Source organism: Lissotriton vulgaris, chromosome 3_1, assembly GCF_964263255.1.
Source record: "Lissotriton vulgaris chromosome 3_1, aLisVul1.2, whole genome shotgun sequence".
Lineage (NCBI taxonomy): Eukaryota > Metazoa > Chordata > Amphibia > Caudata > Salamandridae > Lissotriton > Lissotriton vulgaris.
In genome coordinates, this window is record NC_141689.1 from 963,507,660 (window position 1) to 963,530,044 (window position 22,385).

Consider the following 22,385-nt stretch of genomic DNA (forward strand, 5'->3'; position numbering starts at 1 on the left):
ACCCTGTGCCTCATGGGAACCGTCCAGCCCGAACTGCCATGCCATATCTTCCCTGGACCGGAAACAAGCTTCCGAGGACCAGTTTCTGGCATTCCAGCCGTCTTCAGCCCGGCTTGCTTGAATCCAGTGGCAAAGTGAGCAAGGGACTCACGTCTGAGCGTACCCTGCCACACTCAAGGCGGCCAAAAGCGGTACAAAAGGGGGTGGAGATGGACGGAGCATCTAAATCAATCAAACACTCACACCCAGTCAAAAGATCTGGGTTTAATCCATCACCGTTCTTTAGCCCACTCTGCCACCCCAGTTCAGACATGGCTATATGCAAATCAGTCTAACCTGTGCCTCATGGGAACAGTCCAGACCGAACTGCCAAGCCATGTCTTCCCTCGAACGGAAACAAGCTTCCGAGGACCGGGTTCTGGCATTCCAGCCGTCTTCAGCCCGGCTTGCTTGAATCCAGTGGCAAAGTGAGCAAGGGACTCACGTCTGAGCATACCCTGCTACAGTTAGAGAACCCCGAGAAGACATTTTGTTTGTCCGAATTGACGTGTTCTCCTCCTGGGAAATAAACCTGTTCATCGCTTTCCAGATTCCAGCGCCTGCCTCTATTTTTGATTAGCTAATAATCGAGTAGATCAAAGGCGATTAACGCCAAAGCAGTGATTGATCATGACTAGAGAAAATCTGCTTTTCTACAGCATCAAAAGTCATAAACTCTGGTAATTTTAATGATTGCTGAGCTCATATTTATTGGAGCTGTACCACTACTGATTTACATCTGACTGACCTCTCTCTAGAGTGGGATAGTGGGTAAGAAATGGTGGACAGGAAGAGATCCCTAAGCTATCGCCAGTACCTAGGATGAACTCAGTCATTCCTTCCATCAGTTTTTGCAGTAGACTTCTTATGGTAGAGACCTTGCATAGCTGTTCCCATTAATGAATAAACTAGAAAATGAAAAAGAAGGCAAAATAGAAGAATTTCAATGTGTCCTGTGAATATCCAATAGTCAATTACATTCGACTCAAAACAACTTGTCTACATGTGTTTACCACAATCGTATACCTTGCTTCAGCAAGGCAATAATTAAATTCATTATCTTTTAGTACATTTAGATTAAGTGGAGGTGCAACCAATAAAAGTGTACTCCAGAAATCCAAAGGCATATTTACTAATGTTTCACGCAAAGCATGACATAATGCATTTAAGGACTTTGAGAACCAAAAATATGATTAAGGGCCTGGTTTGGGGTTTGGCAGGTGGGCCACCAGTCCATCAGTGTGGTGGGGAACATCACTTCTGCCATCCTGATGGACTTCTGCTCGCTAAATTTAAGAGATCACCACTGGCCCTGCTGTGAACTTTGTACCTTCAGAGGAACCACTGTCTCAGTGGTTGTTCTAAAGGTACCTAAATTTTGGTAAATGGCCAATGATGGTTTTCACAGCCATCCACCACACCAAAGTTTATACCAAAGTAGGAATTTGTTTTTGAAAATACAAATATCTAATAACTCTCACACCAGGGAGTTTTTGCCTCAATGTCGGGTCAATATTTACATTTTTCTATTCATCACTTTCAGGTTTTCCCTGGTGGGTGGGCAGACTGATGCACCTTCTCCAATGGCCAGTGCTCCGTAAGGCCATCGGAGTAAGCTTTACATTGACAGAGAAACGGGGGCAGAAAGTTGATAGTCTGGCTGACTCTAAATAGGGTGGTGGACCGAGATTTTCATGGGCAGCTTACTTATGTGACACAGTACACCGAACTCTAAATTGGACCCTAAGTCCTAAAGTAAATCCTTCAACTGGGGTAAAGCAGCACATCTATCCAGCCCATCAAAGGACTTCAGAATTTGAATTTGAATTTAAAATTATTTATAAAGCGCACGTTCACCAGCGGTTTCATGGCGCTACAACTAACAGATATCTGGGCGAGGGAAACCGAAGCTGAGTTAAAAGGAAACAAAACTGCTAATGAACTAATTAAAAGATTTAGTAAATAAATGAGCTTTGAGCTGTTTCCGGAATTGCGGATAAAGAGTTAAGGCTCTAAGCTCAAGAGGCAGGGAGTTCCAGAAGAGTGGAGCAAGGGTCGCAAATTTCGATCCTCCCCATTTCTTCCTCCGGAAACGCGGGACTGTGAGAAGGGATTGAGTGGATGAACGCAGTTCCCTGGAGGGAACGTAGGGGATGATCTCGGATGAGATAAAAGCCGGTGCCGTGCCCAGTCGTGCTTGGAAGGTGATGGAAGCAAGCTTAAACTGGACACGCGCGCGGACAGGGAGCCAATGTAGGGACTTAAGGAGGGGAGTGATGTGGTGAGACTTTGGAAGTTTAAACACCAGGCGCGCCGCCTGGTTTTGGACCTGCTGCAAACGCCTTAAGCTATATGCAGGTATACCTGCATATAAGGCGTTGCCGTAATCCAGGCGGGAGATGACCATTGCCAGGGTGATCAATTTCAGAGCGTCAAAAGAAAAAAAACGGGACACCTTGCGTATAGTGCGCAGTGAAAGAAAGGAAGAAGAAACCACATAACTAACCTGGGAGTGAAGGGTGAGTTGAGAATTGAGATTAATGCCTAATGCTTTTACTGAGGTAGAGGGGACAGGTGGAGGGCCTAGGGAAGGGGGCCAAAACAAGGAAGACCAGGGGCTGGATGAACCACCCGTCTACACCAGCTCAGTCTTGTCTGGATTGAGTTTCAGATGGTTGTGGTTCATCCAGTCCCGGATATGAATCATGATAGATTGGAAGTTAAGAACAGAGGCAGGGGAAGAAGACAGATTAAAGACAAGTTGGAGGTCATCCGCATAATTAAATACGGTGACCTCCATTTGCTGCAGTGAGAAAATAAGAGGGGCGATGTAAAGATTAAACAAAAGAGGTGAAAGGGAGCAGCCTTGGGGGACCCCGCACTGAACTTTCCGAAAGTCCGCAGAAAAATCACCCAGGCGAACTGCCTGGGTGCGGTCCCTCAGGAAGGAGGATAACCATACCAGCGCGGTGCCCCCGATCCCCGACGCTCTGACATGGGAAAGCAAGATGGTATGATCAACCGTGTCAAAAGCGGCGGAGAGATTGAGGAGAACCAAGGCCTGGGTCTGGTTAGTGTCCAGTCCCTCCCTGAGGTTGTCAAGGACCGAAAGGACTATGGACTCCGTAGAGTGTGCGGGCGGAACCCGGCCTGGCGGGGGGCAAGAACCCCGTACTTCTCCACAAAAGAGCTCAGAGCGCAGGTGACATGGCGCTCGAGCACTTTCGCCAGGAAAGGCAGGAGAGAGATGGGGCGAAAATTGGCGGGGGCTGTGGGGTCTGCGCCCGGCTTTTTCAGGATGGGAACAATGACTGCTGTTTTGAGTGGATTAGGTACCACGCCCTGGGAGAGAGAGCTATTGAGGAGGTGAAGGGGGGGTCTGGACAAGTAGTAAAGATGTGACGGAGAATGTGGGTAGAGCAGGGATCTAACGGGGAACCGGATTTGACAAGGGGAATTATGGAAGTCAGGGATTCCTTGGTCAAGGAAGGGAGGGTAGTGAGTTGTCCCTTGGGGGGAGGACACTGGGGATCCACAAAAGTAGGAGAGGGGAGAGGGATGTGGGCTTTAATGGTGGCTATTTTCTGAATAAAGAAATTGTTTAGGGAGTGACAGAGTTCCTCGGAAGGGGTGGTCTTCAGAGTGGTTCTGTCGGAGAATGCCAGGTTGTGCACAATCGAGAAGATTTCCCTTGATTGGTTCTCAGCTGCGAGGATTTTTGAAGAAAAATAGGTTGTTTTAGCCGCCAAGATATCCTTTTTATATTGAGTCAGGATGTTAATGAACTCCAATCGCAGTGAGGGGCAGTAGTTTCTCCTCCAGGCCCGCTCCGCTCGACGTACCGCTAGTTTGGTGGCCTTAAGATCTTCATTAAACCACAGGTTGGCATCCTTCTCCCGCTTTGAGGTGACCCGTTTCAGAGGGGCAATAGAGTCGCAGCCTGAGGAGAGCCACTGTTCAATGGCCGTGACCTGGGAAAGGGTAGATAGACCTTGTAGGGAGGGGTAGGAGGTGGTGAGTAGGGTGGATAAATTTTCAGGGTCTACTCGCCCCCAAGCGCGGACCCAGATGTTCTTAGGAAGTGGGGGCTTGACGGGAGGGTGTGTGGGAAGGGCAAATGAAATCAAATGATGATCTAACCACGTACAAGGTGAGATGGATAGGGACTCTACGGGACAGTTCAAGGACCAAATCTGGTCTAGGATATGACCCTTGACATGGGTAGGAGAGTGAATATGAGATACAAAGTTAAGAGATTGAAGGGTGTCTGAAAATTCTTTTGAGGATGGGCATTCTGCGGGGTCTGAGGGCCAAAAATTAACATCACCCAAGAGCAAAATGGAGGAGTTGTTAACTGTGATCGTGGCCAAAACTTCCAGAAAATTTGGAGAAACAATAAAGGGGATTGAGGGGGACGATAGGTAAGTATGCAAGTGAGGGGGGGTGTGATAGAAGTGGTACGGATAGCCAGGTACTCCGTGGTGGCAATATCTGGCAGAGAAAGAGTTTGAAAGGGGAGGTCAGTTCGGGCGATGACCGCAACGCCGCCCCCGGCTCTACCATTATGGTGATCCACGCGTAGAGCGTAATATGGGGCTGGGAGAGTGGCCAATAGAACGGGGAGGGAGTCATCGCAAAACCATGTTTCTGTTAAAAAAAGTAGATCTGGTGCATGAAGGTCCAGCAGCATCGATAGTTCGTGCGAGTGGGCTACTGCAGACCGGGTGTTTAAATAGTATACCGAGAGGGTTTTAGAGGTTCCAGGGTTAACATCACCTCCGGAGGGATGAGAGGGAGTGTGTTGAAGGGGAGGGATGGCGGGAGAAGGAGCAGGAGACAGGCCGAGAGAAGAAATGCGGGAACAGGTAGTGGCTGGTAAAGGCCAAGGGCCCTGGAGGCAGCGGAGTTGGGCGGGGGAATAGGAGATAAAGTGGGCAGAGTGACGTGCCCCTAGCCCCGGACAGCCGCGGACGGGCGCAGACGGGCTTGCCTTAGGCACGCCATCGGCGCGCAATCGTCGCGCCCGTTGAGCCCATCCGCTGCGCTTCCGGCCCATACACATCTTTTTATAGGGGCGTTTAGAGGGAGAGGAGAAAAGAAAGGGGGCGTGGCCGGCGGAGTGGCCGGAGCTAGCTCGCTCGCTGTTGATGGCGGCAGCGAGGGAGGATTCCCTGTGACAGCATCAAGATCGGCTGTCTGGGGGTCAAGAGTCAGGCTGGAATCCTAGCTTTAGTGCAGGTAGGTAAAAACACAGAATTACACAAATTTTAAAAATACAATTAGCAGCACTCCCGGCTTTCCGCCTCAGGAGAATGTTAGAGTGGACGCGCTAGTGATCAGCGCGCCCTATTAGCCTGGGAGAAGAGGGCGTGGCCGGCGAAGTGGGCGGAGCTAGCTCGCTCGCTCGCTGTTGATGGCGGCAGCGAGGGAGGATTCCCCGTGACAGCGTCAAGATCGGCTGTCTGGGGGTCAAGAGTCAGGCTGGAATCCTAGCTTTAGTGCAGGTAGGTAAAAACACAGAATTACACAAATTTTAAAAATACAATTAGCAGCGGTCCCGGCTTTCCGCCTCAGGTAAATGTTAGAGTGGACGCGCTAGTGATCAGCGCGCCCTTTTAGCCTGGGAGAAGGGGGCGTGGCCGGCGAAGTGGGCGGAGCTAGCTCGCTCGCTGTTGATGGCAGCAGCGAGGGAGGATTCCCCGTGACGTCAAGTCAAGTCAGTAAATTTATATAGCGCGCTACATACCCAGAAGGTCTCAAGGCGCTTGAAGAAGGATGGGGAATTACTTGTCAAATATCCACGTTTTAAGTTGCTTTCTGAATGCTAGGTGGTTCTGAGTAAGGCGAAGGTGAGTGGGAAGTGAGTTCCAGGTTTTAGCTGCCAGGTAGGAGAAGGATCTACCTCCCATGGTGGCCTTGTTGATTCGAGGTACAGTGGCAAGGGCTTGGTTGGAGGATCGTAGCTGGCGAGGGGGGGTGTAGAAGGACAGTCGTGTGTTGAGGCATTCAGGTCCGGTTTCGTAGAGTGCTTTGTGTGCGTGGGTAAGGAGCCGGAAAGTAATCCTCTTATTGACGGGGAGCCAGTGGAGGTTTTTCAGGTGACCAGAGATGTGTTCTTTACGCGGGATGTCTAATATGAGCCTGGCTGAAGCGTTCTGGATGCGTTGGAGTTTTTTCTGGAGTTTTGCGGTGGTACCGGCGTAGAGGGTGTTTCCGTAGTCCAGTCGGCTCGTGACCAGAGCGTGTGTGACTGTTTTTCTAGTTTCGGTGGGGATCCAGCGAAATGTTTTTTTGAGCATGCGAAGAATGTTGAAGCAAGATGAAGAGACGGCGTTGACTTGTCTGTTCATCGAAAGTGAGGAATCCAGGATGACGCCCAAGTTCCGTGCGTGGTCCGTCGGGATGGGTGATTTTCCGAGGGCCTCTGGCCACCAAGAGTCGTCCCAGGCGGAGGGGGAGGTGCCTAGGATGAGGACTTCTGTTTTGTCGGAGTTCAGTTTCAGACGGCTGTGCTTCATCCATTCTGCTACTTCTTTCATTCCTTCATGCAGGTTGGTTTTGGCAGTGTTAGGGTCTCTGGTGAGTGATAGGATCAGTTGAGTGTCGTCTGCGTAGGAGATGATGTTGAGGTTGTGTTGGCGTGCGATGACCGCAAGGGGGCTCATGTATACGTTGAAGAGAGTGGGGCTGAGTGAAGATCCTTGTGGTACGCCGCAGATGACTTCAGTGGCCTTTGACTTGAATGGTGGAAGGCGGACTCTCTGGGTTCTTCCGGTTATCCATTCTAGTGCTTTTCCTTGGATTCCAACGTTTCTGAGGCGTTGTAAAAGGGTGCTGTGACAGACCGTGTCGAAGGCAGCGGAGAGGTCGAGGAGAATGAGGGCGACTGTGTCTCCATTGTCTAGTAGAGTTCGAATGTCGTCTGTTGCTGCGATAAGGGCGGTTTCAGTGCTGTGCTTGGCTCGGAAGCCGGATTGTGAGGAGTCGAGGGATTTGTTGGTTTCGAGGAAGGCGGCGAGCTGGTTGTTGACCGCTTTCTCGATGACTTTGGCCGGGAATGGGAGGAGTGAGATAGGGCGGTAGTTTTTGAGTTCGGTGGGGTCAGCTGTGGGTTTTTTCAGGAGGGCGCTGAGTTCGGCATGTTTCCAGCTTTCCGGGAAGGTTGCGGAGTTGAGGGAGCAGTTGATGACGTCTCGGAGGTGCGGTGCTATGATGGAGTCTGCTTTGTTGAAGATGTGGTGAGGATATGGGTCTGTGGGGGATCCTGAGTGGATGGAGTTCATCAGACGGATGGTGTCTTCAGTGGAGATTGGCTTCCAGTCATTGAGGATGTTCATGGGGGGTGGGGGTCCTGCAGGGGGATGGGTGGGTTGGTCTTTGGGTTGGTTTTCAAAGCTGTTGTGGATGTCTGCGATTTTGTTGTGGAAGAATGAGGCTAGGGAGTCGCAAAGGGCTTGAGAGGGGGTGATGTCGTTGGAGTTGGCTGAGGAGTTGGTGAATTCCTTGACGATGTTGAATAGTTCTTTGCTGTTGTGTGCGTTGATATCTAGTCGGTCCTTGAGGGCGGCTTTCTTGGCATTCCGGATCAGTTGGTGGTGTGTGCGGGTGGCGTTTTTGAAGGCGTCCTTGGTGCTGGTGGTTGGGTCTTTTTTCCAGGCCTTTTCAAGGGAGCGGCAGAGTTTCTTGGATTTCTTAAGATCATCGTTGAACCAGGAGGCCTTCTTGCTGCCTGGTTTGATTTGTCGTTTTTTAAGTGGTGCTAGGATGTCGGCGCTGTTGGATAACCATTGGGTGAGGTTGGTGGCTGCTTGGTCTGGGTTTGAGGAGTGGGCTGGGGGGTTTTGAAGAAGAGACGAGGAGATCTGGTCGATGGTGATTTTGTTCCAGTTTCTTTGCAGAGTGGGTTGAGGGTGGTTGTTGGATGTGGGCTTGTTGTAGGTAAAGTGAACACAGCTGTGGTCAGTCCAAAGGAGAGCTGTGGTGTGGCTGAAGGAGACATGTTTACTGAAAGTGAAGATGGGGTCGAGTGTGTGACCTGGGATGTGGGTGGGGGTAGTGACAAGTTGTTTAAGTCCGAGGTTGGCGAGGTTGTCCAAAAGGGTGGTGGTGTTGCGGTTGTTGTTCTTTTCAAGGTGAAAGTTGAGGTCTCCCAAAAAGATGTAATCCTCGGAGGGGAGCGCGTGTGGAGTGATGAAGTCCGTGAAGTCTTCACTAAATTGCGCGCGGGGTCCTGGTGGTCTGTAAAGGAGGGTGCCTCTGAGTGTGGTCTTGGGGTCGATATGGATCTGGAAGTGAAGGTGTTCAGTGTTGGCGAGATTGGCATCTGAGCTGGTTGAGATGCGGATGGAGTTCTTATGGACGATAGCGATACCTCCTCCTGTATGGCCGGTTCGGTCCTTGCGGATGATTTTATATCCTTCCGGGATGGCAATGGTGATGTCTGGGGCTGAGGAGGCGTTCATCCATGTTTCTGTTAGGAATGCGACGTCCGGGGAGATGGTGTCTAGTAGATTCCAGAGGTCGATGGCGTGCCTGTGGATCGAGCGGGTATTGAGAAGGATGCATTTTAGGTTGTTGGGGTCGGATATCTGTTGTGTGTTCGTAGATGAGGAGTTGTTCTTGGTGCTGTCGAACTTGCAGGAGTAGCAAGAGAAGGGTCCATGGGTGTGTCCAGGAGCGGCTTGGACGCAGGTGGGGGAGCGGCCGGGGTTAAGGGCTAGGAGGGCGGAGGAATCATAAGTCCCCCAGACAGCGTCAAGATCGGCTGTCTGGGGGTCAAGAGTCAGGCTGGAATCCTAGCTTTAGTGCAGGTAGGTAAAAACACAGAATTACACAAGTTTTAAAAATACAATTAGCAGCGCTCCCGGCTTTCCGCCTCAGGAGAATGTTAGAGTGGACGCGCTAGTGATCAGCGCGCCCTTTTAGCCTGGGAGAAGGGGGCGTGGCCGGCGAAGTGGGCGGAGCTAGCTCGCTCGCTGTTACATCCAGCTTTTTCCTGCTCAGAAGTTTTGACACAAAAATGAACTGCTTCAACAGACGATTGACACCAATATATCTGACTTTAAGGGACCCTCGCATGCTCCACCCTTGAATCTTGCCCTGACAAAGTATGAGGATCTATTTCAGAGAGTAAGGAACTGATTTAGAGTTTGGCAGACTTTCGCTCCATCAAAGGATTTCTGTTACCTTCCACTTTGGAGTACCCTTTTGACATACTCCTTATCAAGCCTGTGCTCAAAAGATATTATGTCTGACCAAGATGACCCATTTGGTTATTCTGTTTTGTGCTACACTGTGGCCAGTATGAAATTGTGTCTGGATCCCATTTATCCATGAAAAGTTATTTTTCACTGGTGCTTTGTTTTTTCTAGGTGTTTTTGCACTAAAATTTTAACATTTGTATATCGGGTTCCCGTTGTACAATTTTATCCATATTGGTGTCCTTTTACACATTAACATTATGGGTCATATGTACAAGCCCCTATCGCCACAACAACGTCACTTTTACGGACGTTGTTGTGGTGATAGGAGCTGCGCCTAATGTACAAGGCAGCGTTAGGCCACTTGTGTGCAGTGGATGTTGTGGTGGGCGTTCCACTGCAACACCTATTGTATTTGATGCTGCTCCCTATGTGAAAGGGTGGCGTACATAGGAAGACGCGCCAAAATTAAGACCAGAAAGCCTGGTCTTAAGTTGGCGAAGCGAGGAGAAATGCATTATTTCTCCTTGTTTTTGCTTTTTCCATGTGTGCTGCCTTGTGTAGCACACATGGAAAAAGAAAAAGGTCATGGTTTGTGTATGTACAGTAAGGTGTCCCTGCATATAAACAAACATTTTTAAAAAATGCAATTTTTCTCCCTTTCATGTGTGCTGCATGAAGCAGCACACATGAAAGTGACAGAATTGCATTTTAGGATTGTTTATGTGCAAGAAGGGATCCCCCCTGCACGTAGACATCCTTGCACTCTGGTGCAAGGGTGCCAGTGCTGGGGATAAGTTGCTAAACTTAGCGCCAACATAGGGGGAAATGCAAGCCTGCACCACATTCTTGTAAATATGGTGCAGCCTTGCATTTCAGAAGTGGCGGAGCGTGTCGGTAAGCCAAGGAGGCTAACGACAAGCTCTGCCACTTCCATGCACATATCCCCATGTGTCTAAGTTGTTTTGGGAATTTTAAACTCCTGTATTCTTTACTTTCACATTGTTGGTATTGCCTGTGCTTAACTGGGAATTGCATGTTGCTTGTGCCTTAGATGCCAGGGATGTGGAGGAGATTTTAACAATCCATTTTCTGACACTCTCATACCATAATATTAGTCGGCGGTAGGACAGCTAATACGAAAGTGGAGTAAGTGCAGAATCGAGACAGTTGTTTTTGTATGGGGTTATTACTCACCTGGACCAGTCAGAGACCACTAAACTCATGTTCCCTGCAGCAATCAAGCAAGTGACAACTTTTTGTCATACCAATACATATACCTTAAACTGAAGTGTGTTGCAATACCAGTCAGACATTATATGCATGAGTGAATATTATTGAATCTTATACACCTAAAACAGTATTTTAGCAAATAAGCAAAAGACAAATTGGAGGCATATTGGGACAAAGTTTGTGCACTTCTATTCCTTATTTCTAAGATAGGGGTCTTGAGAAAAACGAAAATGTCCTATTGTACTTTCAAATGGTGCCTGCCATTAGCCCTAGATCTTTGTGAGGCGCATGTTAAACATTATTTGCACTATAATCTAAGATCTGTACAGACCTGCAGTTTCAGCATACAAAAAATATTACCAAGTCACCAGATAAATTCTCTTTTAATAGCATTGATATGTATAATACAGTGAGGAGGAAATATATTCCGCTGTGTCAATATCCTCACTCCTTGTACTTAATTAAATCAAGATGATGGGAGTCCCAGTAGGCTTGAGTGCACATTTTTTAGCTGTATTGATTTAACCTTCCCTTAGTAAATATTTCATAGCTCCACCATGTGCAAATTCTGTCAAGCACACACAATAGATTGTACTTTCTATTAGTAGAATGAAGATGGGCCACATGACAGCTTTTAGTCAGACGCTTCGAAAAGATAGCATTTGGAAATGTAAATATAGCATTCAAGCTTTCTGAATAATTTTGTCATTTCTCGTACGGTAAATAGCAAGGGGGATTAATGAAATGCATTCTTAATTTTTGAAGTAGGATGAAATGAAGCATAGTTTAAATACTGCATATTTTATGGTCTTCAGCACTGCAATCTTATAATCGAATGAGGGGGCGATAGAGAATATGTTAGTGTAAATTATGCATGGTCTAAATTGGGACTTTGATTTCTGAGGCATGATTTATGTGATTGAGTCACGTGTTTATTCCACTATGCTGTTGAATGTACAGTTAACAATTGCCATAGTCGGACAAGTTTGTAACATATATAACGTTGCCCCCGGAATCCCACTAATGGCACGAGACCTAAATGCTCATCGCAGTACCCCGCCTGTACGAAGGAATTCTGACTCATTTCTCATCACATAACACTTTGATATGTTCTGTCTCAAAATGCACCCAATGATAGCAGGGGGACATATCTGCTGATATACAAATGAATTCAGATGAATAAATACATGAAATGTGTGACAAGTCCAGTTGCTAAGTAAAACAAGCATTGCCCAAAGCCATGGACTCGCCTTTGAAAGGCATTAGACGATATTTTGGGTTTGCCAGTGCCTGTTGCAGATGTTGAACTGCATCAGCATTTATTTTTTTCAATTCCATCATTTGCAAAAAGTAGAAAAAGCCAAAATAGCATGGTGATGTATAAGCCACACCCATCCCCACACGTGCACGTATGGGCGGGATAGTGAAGGGCAGAGGAATCAATTGACCAATGGAGCAACAGAAAGAGCTTTAAGGGCCGCAGAAGCAGAGGAAGACATCTCGGAGTAAGAAGCAAGCAAATAACTCTCACAGGAAAGGTGAGCAAAGCAAAGAAATGTTCCAAAGTCTACTCTAAACATTGGAACTGTACACAATAGGTCTGTGAACTTCACGAAAATAAAGCCAGTGCACCATTTTCCTGATACGGAAATGAATGCATCAAAGAGGCGGCTTTGTATCAGAGCACCTCTTTATTGCAGGTGGACCCCCCACACTTCTTGAAAGGTGGGAAGATTGCCAAAATATATATTTTCATTTGAATAGGGTGGTTCTGTATCAGATCAGACCCACTGTCTATAAAGGTGAGTAGTGCTTCAAATCTAACCACAATGGAGAATGGAGATTCTCTAATAAATAGAAGTATCCCAGTTGATTTCCAGGTTTGAAGGCCTGTAGAGAATTTGTCTCACTTACCCAGTTATTGTTTTCTGTTGCACCATAGGCGTTGCCGTCATATGGTAAGATATAGGTAGTATTGTCGTGAAAGAGTTTTAGCTTTAGGTTTACTCAGGGGCGGCAGGTGAATTGAGATAGTGATGGAGCGTAAACTGAACAGACTCGTAACCAGGCCTGTATGGTTTGGGTAACCTGGCCCACAGTAGTGACTACAATATAAAGGAAAGGGAGCGCTTATATAAGACTTTTTTTTTAACTACTAACATATACTGTGTTTCCAAATTACACAATTTATTTTATTTTCTCGTTTTTGAGTATGTTGTTTTTTTCTGGAGGAAGTTCTGACACGTGTGTGAACAGTATGTTTTTGAAGGATATTGGGCATACCTGGGTTTTCCCTTCTCCCCCAAATGGTTATTGTACAAGGATGCTGCAGCTTATGCTATTCAAAGCACAAGTCTACCAGTAACTTTCAAAAGAGGATGGTTTTAATACACAACGTTGAAAGGGCTTGGGTATTCTCTCCAAAGAATTGTGTTTCACTGTGCATTGTACACACTGTCATTATAACATAATGTCATTCAAGGGCAACAGCAATGTGACAATGAAGTTACAGGTCAATATATATATTAAATATAATAGCATTGTGAACACTGTCGTGGCAATGTGTGCTTTATTTGCTGGGGCACTATGAATGCAAGCATTGATGCAATATTGGTTACCTCACTCTCGTTCTGAGGCTTGAGCCTGTGATTTCAGGAGCCTAAGGGTAATAGGTAAAATGACATAACACTACACGGATTTGTATTTGAAAAGCTCAGATTGACGTATTGGGGCACCTTGGCACTGAATATTAGAAGTGTATTGATACCCAACCTAATGGTTAATATGTCATCGGCCTCAGAAGGCAAGAGAGTGATGGGGCCCACCAGGATTTGAACCCAGTACTGAGGTTCCGTGACAATTGTAAGTGGTGTTTTCGACTCGCACGAATATGGTCGAGTCTGGTATCTATGAACCGCAAATGACGAGTTTAGTAAGTGTGCGCAGTTTCGCTGTGCTAACTTAAACCGTTCGTTTGTTATGTGGGTTTTCCATCTGTACCCACGGGTTCCATCTTAGATACGGCATCCATTTTGTCTCTTGCCCTCAAGTAGCCAGGGAACGGACGCTGTCCGCTTCGCGACCCTGGGACTCCCAAGATATTTGCGGAAGACACATGTTCTTTGTAAGTGTCTTTATGACGAGGGGGATGATACTGTAAGGCAGATGGCCCCGCTTGAGGCTCATCTTGCCGTACCGGTTTATTGTCTCAGCCGTGCATCTCATTAGGCACGTCCCTTTGATGCCTGTATCTCGTGTTTCCCGATACCTCCCCTTTTACACCCTTTTCCGATCTCCCCACTGTCTCCGTCTTCCTCTGCACCTGTCTTTGTTCCTATTTCGATCTGTTTTACTGCCGATTGGAATGCACTAATGTTGGGAAGATGGGTTTTTACAGTTGGGAACCGCCAAATGTTTCCGCACTTATGTTCCGGACCTTATGTGTATCAAAGTGACCAAAGCGACCCCTCTGGGGGATAATGGTGGGAACCGGGTTGTAAACCTTTGTGTACCATGTTGTCCTATGGGTAAAAACTGTATAAAAGGAGCGATCCACAGAACCAATTTGAAGCAGTCTCCCCAAGTTGCACGAGTTGTACTTGTCGTGATATCTGTGTTCCCTGCAGCAAATAAACCTTGAATCTTTGACGCCGAAGGAAGTGTCCCGTGTCTCTGTCATTCGTACGCCGGAGCAGGTTACCCACGAAGGTTTCAGGTGTTGTGCCCTGGCACCGCTGGGTCTTAAAGAACCCAGTCCTTCAGTTGGCGCCCAACGTGGGGCTGCATCAGTGGTACCGGTCCAAGCCCGACGATCGTGAGGAACTTCGTGTGAAATCTCCGAGGGAAGGTGCACTCCGCTTCATCGATCCTGTTGTCGAAATAAGTGGCCCGAAGACTTTTCCCGCGAAGATTCCCGCCTCCTGACGGCTGCGACGGACTGCTGCCCTGACTGTAGACCTGTTTTGGCGCCTGGCGTAGACCTTGGTATAGCGAGACGATTGACGGGCCTTCCTGGAGACGCCATCGATCTTTGAGTTAAGTATTTGTGGGTCGCTCCCAGAGTTCTTGGTTGTTGACACTTTAGCGAGTGTTTTTGTTGTTGACGCTGTGTGAGTGTTTTTGTCGGTGACACTTTGCTAGCGTACTTTGTTGTGTTGTTTGACGACTGCAGCCGCCAAAAACCGAGGGTTTTTTTCTTTGCTGGGACTTGGTAAATCCCGTAACCCTTGAAGTTTGTGAAACTCGGCTAGTGTGCAAGATGCCTGGTCGCAGTACTCTGTTCAGTTGTTTCAGACCTTGTGGTACGGATTCCCGACTGGAGGACTCGTGTCCGATACCTCCGGTTGGAACTCCCACGTATGAACTTTATAGCAAACATGGGCTAGGCCCGATTACTTTTAATGAATACTGGATCAAATATACGAAGAAAGATGGTGACCTTCGCTGGCCACCACATGGTAGCTTCGAGGCCCCGATCTTAGATAATCTAGAGGTTAAATTGTTCGCGAAAAAGTCAAGGCCGGCCATGTTTGATGCCTTTCGGTTGTGGCGTAAAGAAGCCCGACAGAAAGAAATCAGACAGACTAAGCGACATCAGAGAGATAGTGCTGGTACCATTGTAAAGAAAGCAGAGCAGTTCCAGCATGATAAGGAGGTTAGGGAAAAGGAAGTGTTTGACAGATTACAGCGTATGACTATAGATAAATGCTATCCTACTTTGCCTACGGAGTCGGAAAAGAAGGATGAGGCAGTTGAGGATCCTTTAATGTCCTATCTTATGAAATCGCCACCTCCATACGTACAGGGTACCACAGCCCCTGTGATTCCCCCTGTACCTGTTCCTGCACCTATTCTTCCTCCGCCTGTTCCTCAACCTGCACCCGTCCTTCCGACTGTTCCTGCTCCTTCGTCTGTTGCTATTCCTACTGCTCCTCCGCTTCCACATACTCCTGCTCACGCTACTGCTCCTGCTCTGTTAACCCCTGCTGTTGTTTCTGTTTCTACTCCTTCACTTGTTAGTCCTGTGTCCTATACTTCTCCCTCTACTCGTAGTCGTAATTCTCCTCTTGCGGCTAGCTTCTTTCATTCACTCGGACCTGTTCTTGGGTCCGCTGGTTCAGATGGTCCTCAGAGACGTAGTCAGCTTCCTGGTAATAGGGAACGTGCTTCGCTATATAATATGGCGATGGGTTGGATGACGCACCCCCTTAGAAATCCACCACGTGTTGTACTCGACACGTTTTGTCAGTTCAATATACCAACCCAAAGATTTGTGTTCGAAGAAATGTGTAAGGTTCTTCGTGATCAGATATCGGCCGACGCGCCTGACGAGGTGCTGACCGCGTTGTCTGATCTACAGCTTCAGTTTTCGACTGGACTGATAGTGGATACTAATGTTCGACGTGCTGTTGAACGGTTGCTATCTTTTCGTCCCACTCCTATACCTCAAGCCTTGTTTGTCGAGGATGTCGAAAGACAGACAGATGAGTCTGGTCAATTTCCTATGCGAGAAGTTCCACCGGTTTGGATACCAGCTGATCCTAATGCTCAACCCCCGGTATTGGCGCATTTCCAGAGAGTATGGATACATCTCCCATGGAAACGCTCGGAAGTGTTACAGGTGAAGCAATCTTTGCCTGATCCACGCAAAAATCCTACAGGGTATTACAAAGAATTATCGCAGCTCGTAGACGCTACGGTAATGAATCTTGCCGATATCGATATGTTGTTCGGCAATGTTGTACCGCAACCGGTATGGGCTAAAATTCGCCATGAAAACCATCCAAATGAATTAGGTGGTGCTTGGGCTGCCATTGTAGCGGCAGATGCCGGACAAGTGGCTGCTACTAAACCCGACCAGTTGATTATTGACCTTCCTCAAAGAATAATAACGTTAATGAAAACTCTTATGCCAGCTATGAAGGTGAACTGGGACAAATTGTCAGCTTGTAAGCAAAAGAAGGACGAGAGTGTTTCCGACTACTTTACGAGGTTCGAGGAAGCATTCATTGATCATAGTGGTCAGGATATGAGCACTGAGGGTGGTCAAAGGTTGTTCGTAGATAAATTTGTTTCGAACTTACTGCCCGATTTGAGCAATAAATTGAGGAATTCAGAAAGTGCATGGGCCGTTTCTACTTCAGCTCAGATATTGGCTACAGCACAATATTATGAGAACAGAGAGAAAGAAGAGAACGACCGTGCTGATAAAAAGACCAAAGAGCTAAAAACTAAAGTGCTGCTTCAGCAAGCGTATCCTCCACGTTCGAATCAGAATAATTCGCAACAAAATAGATCGCAGCCGCAATCGAACAGATCACAAACTCGCAATGACTCTTCTTCCCAAAGATCCTCGTTAGGGTACAATCAATGTGCTTATTGTAGACAGGAGGGGCATATTAAATTCAATTGTCCTGTTCTAAATGAACGTAATAGTGGTAACTCATCTAGAGGAGGTCGTGGTGGTTCACAGCAGGCTCCACGTGGTAGAGGCCGTGGTGCTCAGAACGATCGTTCAGATAACTCATCAAATTCTGATAATTGTTTTGATCAACGTGGATCGCCGCAAGGACGATCTGCGCAATACAATGTAGACGATTATTACGTTGATCAGGGAACTGACGACAGTAATTACTAGGACAGCCATAGACAAGGAGAGGGAGTGGTATCAGTTCCGGTTGATCAGAGTGGGCCTTACGTCGCAGTTGCTACATCGGGCGTCGTTGAGCCTTTTCTGTTGGACACTGGTGCAGCGAAAAGTTCCATTAAGCATTCGAAACTCCCTGGCGCACCTTTGTCTGGCTTAACAAATGTTTCCGTTGGATTCTCTGGCGCCCCCGTTAGCAATCCAGTTTCGCGCCCTTTGCCCCTTAAAGTTGGGCCACGTGAGCTAGAAGCTCCGTTGATTCTAACCACGGGTTGTGGCGAAAATCTTTTGGGCCTGGATTTGCTTAAACGTTTGTATGCGACTTTGTATTGTTCTCCTGCGGGTGTAAAGCTTACGTTGGGAGAGAAGGTTGTCTCTCCCATGTACTTGTCTCTCGATAAGCTTCCACCGGAATTGAGTTCTCTTCCTGCGTCTTTGTGGGCGACAGGTCCCAACGATGTGGGCCTGCTTGATATCTCACCATATGTTGTTCAGTTGAAATCTAATGTGCGATTGCCACGTATTCCCCAATATCGTATCTCCCTTGATGGTGAACGAGCACTGTTAGCAATCATTTATGATTTGATTGAGAAAGATGTTATTGAAGAGACTCGGGGAAACGTGTGCAATAGTCCTGTACTGCCCATTCTAAAACGTACTGATCCCTCGAAACCACCTGTTTATCGCTTTGTTATCGATTTACGGGAGGTGAATAAAATTGTGGTTCCTCAATTCCCTGTTGTGCCTGACATCACGGCGCTACTGACTCTGATTCCAGCTTCTGCATCATGGTTTTCGGTGATTGACTTGAAAAATGCATTTTTCAGCATCCCGATTGCCGAGGAGAGCAGAGACCTTTTCGGTTTCTCTCTCGGTGGACGCAGCTTCCGGTTCAAACGCGCTCCTCAGGGCTACTGTGAAAGCCCATCGATTTACAGCCAAGCCTTGAAGGGTCAACTGGATACGTTTAGGTTGCCGGTCGGTGCGGCCTTAATCCAATACGTCGACGACTTATTGGTGGCTGCAGATACTCAGGACATTTGCAAAATTGCTACGGTGTCGTTGCTGCAACATCTCTGCGAGTTGAATCACAAGGTGTCACCTTCTAAACTACAATATTGTTGTCAAGAAGTAACCTATCTAGGTCACTTATTGTCAAAGGAGGGAAGGAGGTTGACCCCAGAGAGAATTGCAGCAATTGCGCGCATGGCTGTGCCAACAACCCAAAGAGATGTGCGTGCCTTTCTAGGTATTACGTCGTACTGCAGGCAATGGATTCCAAATTTTTCATTGCTAGCGAAACCATTAGTGGCTCTTACGTGCAAGGATGTTACGACTCCTTTACCATGGACGGAAGAATGTCAGAAAAGTTTTTCTGAATTACGTGATTCATTGTGTTCGGCTCCTGTGTTAGGTACTCCTGACTATAGCAAGCCGTTTACATTATATGTTCACGAGAGAGAAGGTTGTGCTTTGAGTGTCTTAACGCAACCTTTTGGCGGTAAGCAACGTCCATGTGCATATTTTTCCTCGACTTTGGACCCGGTAGCTAGAGCATTGCCGAGTTGTTTACGAGCAACAGCGGCAGCCGCGGTCTCCATCCGACAATCAGCAGGACTGGTCATGGATAATATGCTTACGGTGATGGTCCCGCATGCAGTCGATACTCTTTTGAATCGGACGAAAACTCAGCACTTGACGAGTGCAAGGTTGTCTGGGTACGAGTTGACGCTGTTGGCAAGCCACATTCAAATAAAACGTTGTAATGTTCTGAACCCGGCAACTTTGTTACCAATTAGCACAGAGTCAGATGTAGTAGCAGAACATGATTGTTACTTGAGGACTGAAGAGGAAACAAAGGGTCGAGTGGACCTTAAAAACACCCCATTGGAAGATCCGGATGGTACATTGTATGTGGATGGGTCATGCTTTAAGCTGCCGAATGGCGATGTGACTACTGCTTATGCTGTGGTAACGTTGAATACTGTTGTTGAGACTGCAAGATTAAATCAGAATTCTGCCCAAGCTGCAGAGCTGATTGCTCTTACTAGAGCGTGTGTGTTAGCGAAAGGGAAACGTGTGAATGTGTTTACCGACAGCCAGTATGCATTTGGTGTCGTACATAGTTTTGGACGATTGTGGAGAGAGAGAGGTTTCTTGACGTCGCATGGTACGAAGATTCAGCATGGCCAGCTTGTGAATGATCTCTTGGATGCACTGACGTTGCCTAAGCAAGTAGCGATTGTTAAATGTAGTGCGCATCGTAAGGTGACGGATGATGTTGGTCGTGGTAATGCGTTTGCGGATGAAACTGCTAAGGAGACTGCCCGGAACCTTAGCACTCGAATGTATGTGACGAGTTCGGTTAGGTGGCCTACAGAATCGAGTATGTGTGAGGACACTATCGAGAGTGTGAAAGCAATTCAGAATGAAGCCACCGACACTGAAAAGACGAAGTGGAAAGAAAGTACGGGAAAGTTGGATGCGAATGGTTGTTGGATTGATTTGTCTGATCAGAAGAGATGGATGTTACCGGATGCGTATGTGCTGGCCGTTGTGACTATGGCGCATGGGTTAGCACATATTAGCTCAAAAGGTATTTGCAAATTGTTGTCTCCTGTGTGGAAGAATGATGGTATCACGAAATGTGCTGAACGTCTGGTGAAGAATTGTATGGTGTGTATGATGTACAATCCTGGCAAAGGAACCCCAACTCCCCCTGGCAGTTTTGCCCCCCCTTCATGCCCCTTTGAGGTGATTCAATTGGACTTTATCCATATGGAGCGATGCAATAACCTGAAATACGTTTTAGTTGTGGTTTGCGCATTCTCCCGATGGATCGAGGCTTATCCTCTCAAAGACAATACTGCTTTGTCTACTGCGAAAATCCTACTGAAGGAATATTTTCCTCGGTATGGAATGCCTAGAGTCGTGTGGTCAGATAACGGAAGTGAGTTTGTGGGTAGTGTGATGAAGAGTGTGTGTAAGGGCCTTGGAATTATTCAGAAATTCCACAGCGCCAATCATCCCCAGTCAGCTGGCCTAGTGGAAGGGTATAACGGCACCCTTAAACTAAAGCTAGCGAAGATTCAGGCTACGACTGGTCTTTCGTGGCCTGATGCTTTACCTTTAGCATTACTGTCAACTAGGGCGACTGTACACTCCCGAGTAGGGCTTAGTCCCTATGAAATAGTGTTCGGTCGTCCTGCGAATGTGTGGGGGGTTCCTAGGCCAGGTATTTTCTGTGATCTTGGGTACCCAATGTTGATCGATTATCTTCATGACTTGACTGCTAAACTGAGGTTAATTCACCAACAGGTTCACGAAGCATTGCCGACGCAGACGGAGGGTCCAGGCCACCAGCTCCAGCCCGGAGATTGGGTGGTGACGCGGAACTTTTCGCGCAAGAACAACTTGGACCCGAGGTTTACTGGACCCTATCAGGTCCTCCTTGCCACGAGAACTGCAGTTCGTCTTGAGGGGCGGAAGAATTGGGTGCACGCCACCCACACCAAAAAAGTCCCCATTCCGTTGCCAGCAGACTCGTGGGTGAGGAAAGGCATTGCATCAACTGAAACCGAAGGATTGCCGGCGTTTATACCTTTTAGCGACGCACAACCTGTCGGAGAATCCTCAGTGCAGCAGAGAGACACTGTTGAACAATTGTCAGAGAAGGACTCAAGACCAAAACATTCAGCTGATCAACAGGACGCTGTCCCTTCATCGGATCCTTTGTTCGACGAACAGACACGTCCTGGGAAAACTCAATACTTTTTGCGATCTAGCACTAAAGACTAATAAAAGATCCTGCTTTGCTGTATTGATAATTGCATTATCCCGTTTTCCACGATCAGTTTAAACATTCGTACCACTGTAATTATTTTGTACATACTCATTGAGTTTCGTTCCTTACATTTTTTTCCTTTCACAGCTGAGAGATATTGTTTTGCATACATATATATATTGTGCATTGAAGGCCGTAGGGCCGCGCGCGTACTTCCTTCTGGATAGTAGGTCTTGACGCTAGGTTAAAGGCCGTCGGTTCCTGGGAACTCCTAGGGATTGACTATTGCTACACAGAACGAAGTGCGTCAAGAAACGTTGCGGACGGTCGTAGGGAATGGCATTCTCGAAGTTGAAGGATTTGGAAGGAGCTCAGGCTCTTAGATTCAAGCTGCAGCAACTCAGTCGTACCAAATGTTTTATATTCCAACTATTTGTATTGTTTTTGACTGCTTCTGCATTATTGGCGGGTGGGGTGTATTACACGATGTCTTACTTCTTACCTACTGCTACACCTACTCCTACCCCTGACCCTAAACTTACCTCCACTGTTTCTCCTCATTCCTTTCATATCTTACCCGAACACGAACAGGCTAGACGTGTAGAATTCCGCAATAATTCCTTTATTCAGCTCCTTCATCAGCATCAGTTAGTGGTTAACACTACTAATTGTTGGGTGTGTGGGTTGATGCCACATACTACGGATAAGGGAATTCCATATCTGGTGTTACCGTATAGTTCCCAAGGGTCTGCTCGAGCATTTCAGACAATGTTTCGAAGCGCACTGGGTTTCCACCCCATTCGAGAACCACGTTCTCCCTACTCTGGTCCTACCTCGTATCAAAAACCTTTGTCGATAGCAATAGAGGATTTAGATAGCGATATCTATGATCCCTCGCTTATTCCCGAAGAAGAGGTACAAGCCTATAGGGTCCTAAGTAGAGGTGAATATAGTGTGTTCACCAGCGAAAAGCAGCTTAAAAGCTCGCCTCCAATATGGGTCGTACCCCACACTGGTAATTTTTGTCTTATGGGTCGTGGCCGAAGATCGCAAGCCCGACTTGGAGCAAGTGCTTGCACTGAAAATTACATTCTGCCGATGTTCTCGTCCCCTGTGTTTCTGGCTGCCAAGGGTACATACTTCATCTGTTATGATCGTGCATACGCATGGTTGCCCGCTGACTTCATGGGCTCATGTTTTATTGCAAATCTGTTGCCTCCGACGTTCACTGTAGATGCCGATTATCATAAGACTAGAGTTGTGCGAGGCGTAATTAGCGAAGAGGATACTGCCGGTCAAGAGGCAGGAGATTTTTTCAAGGGTTTCCTCCCGTTTTGGGGACCTATGGTTAATAGTAGGAACCTGAGACAATTGACTCGAGTGGTAGAATCAACAGCTAACATTACTGCCAGTGCCCTTGGTAATATCACCACAGAACTTCAGGCGGAGAGACTTATGATGTTACAAAACCGTATGGTTTTAG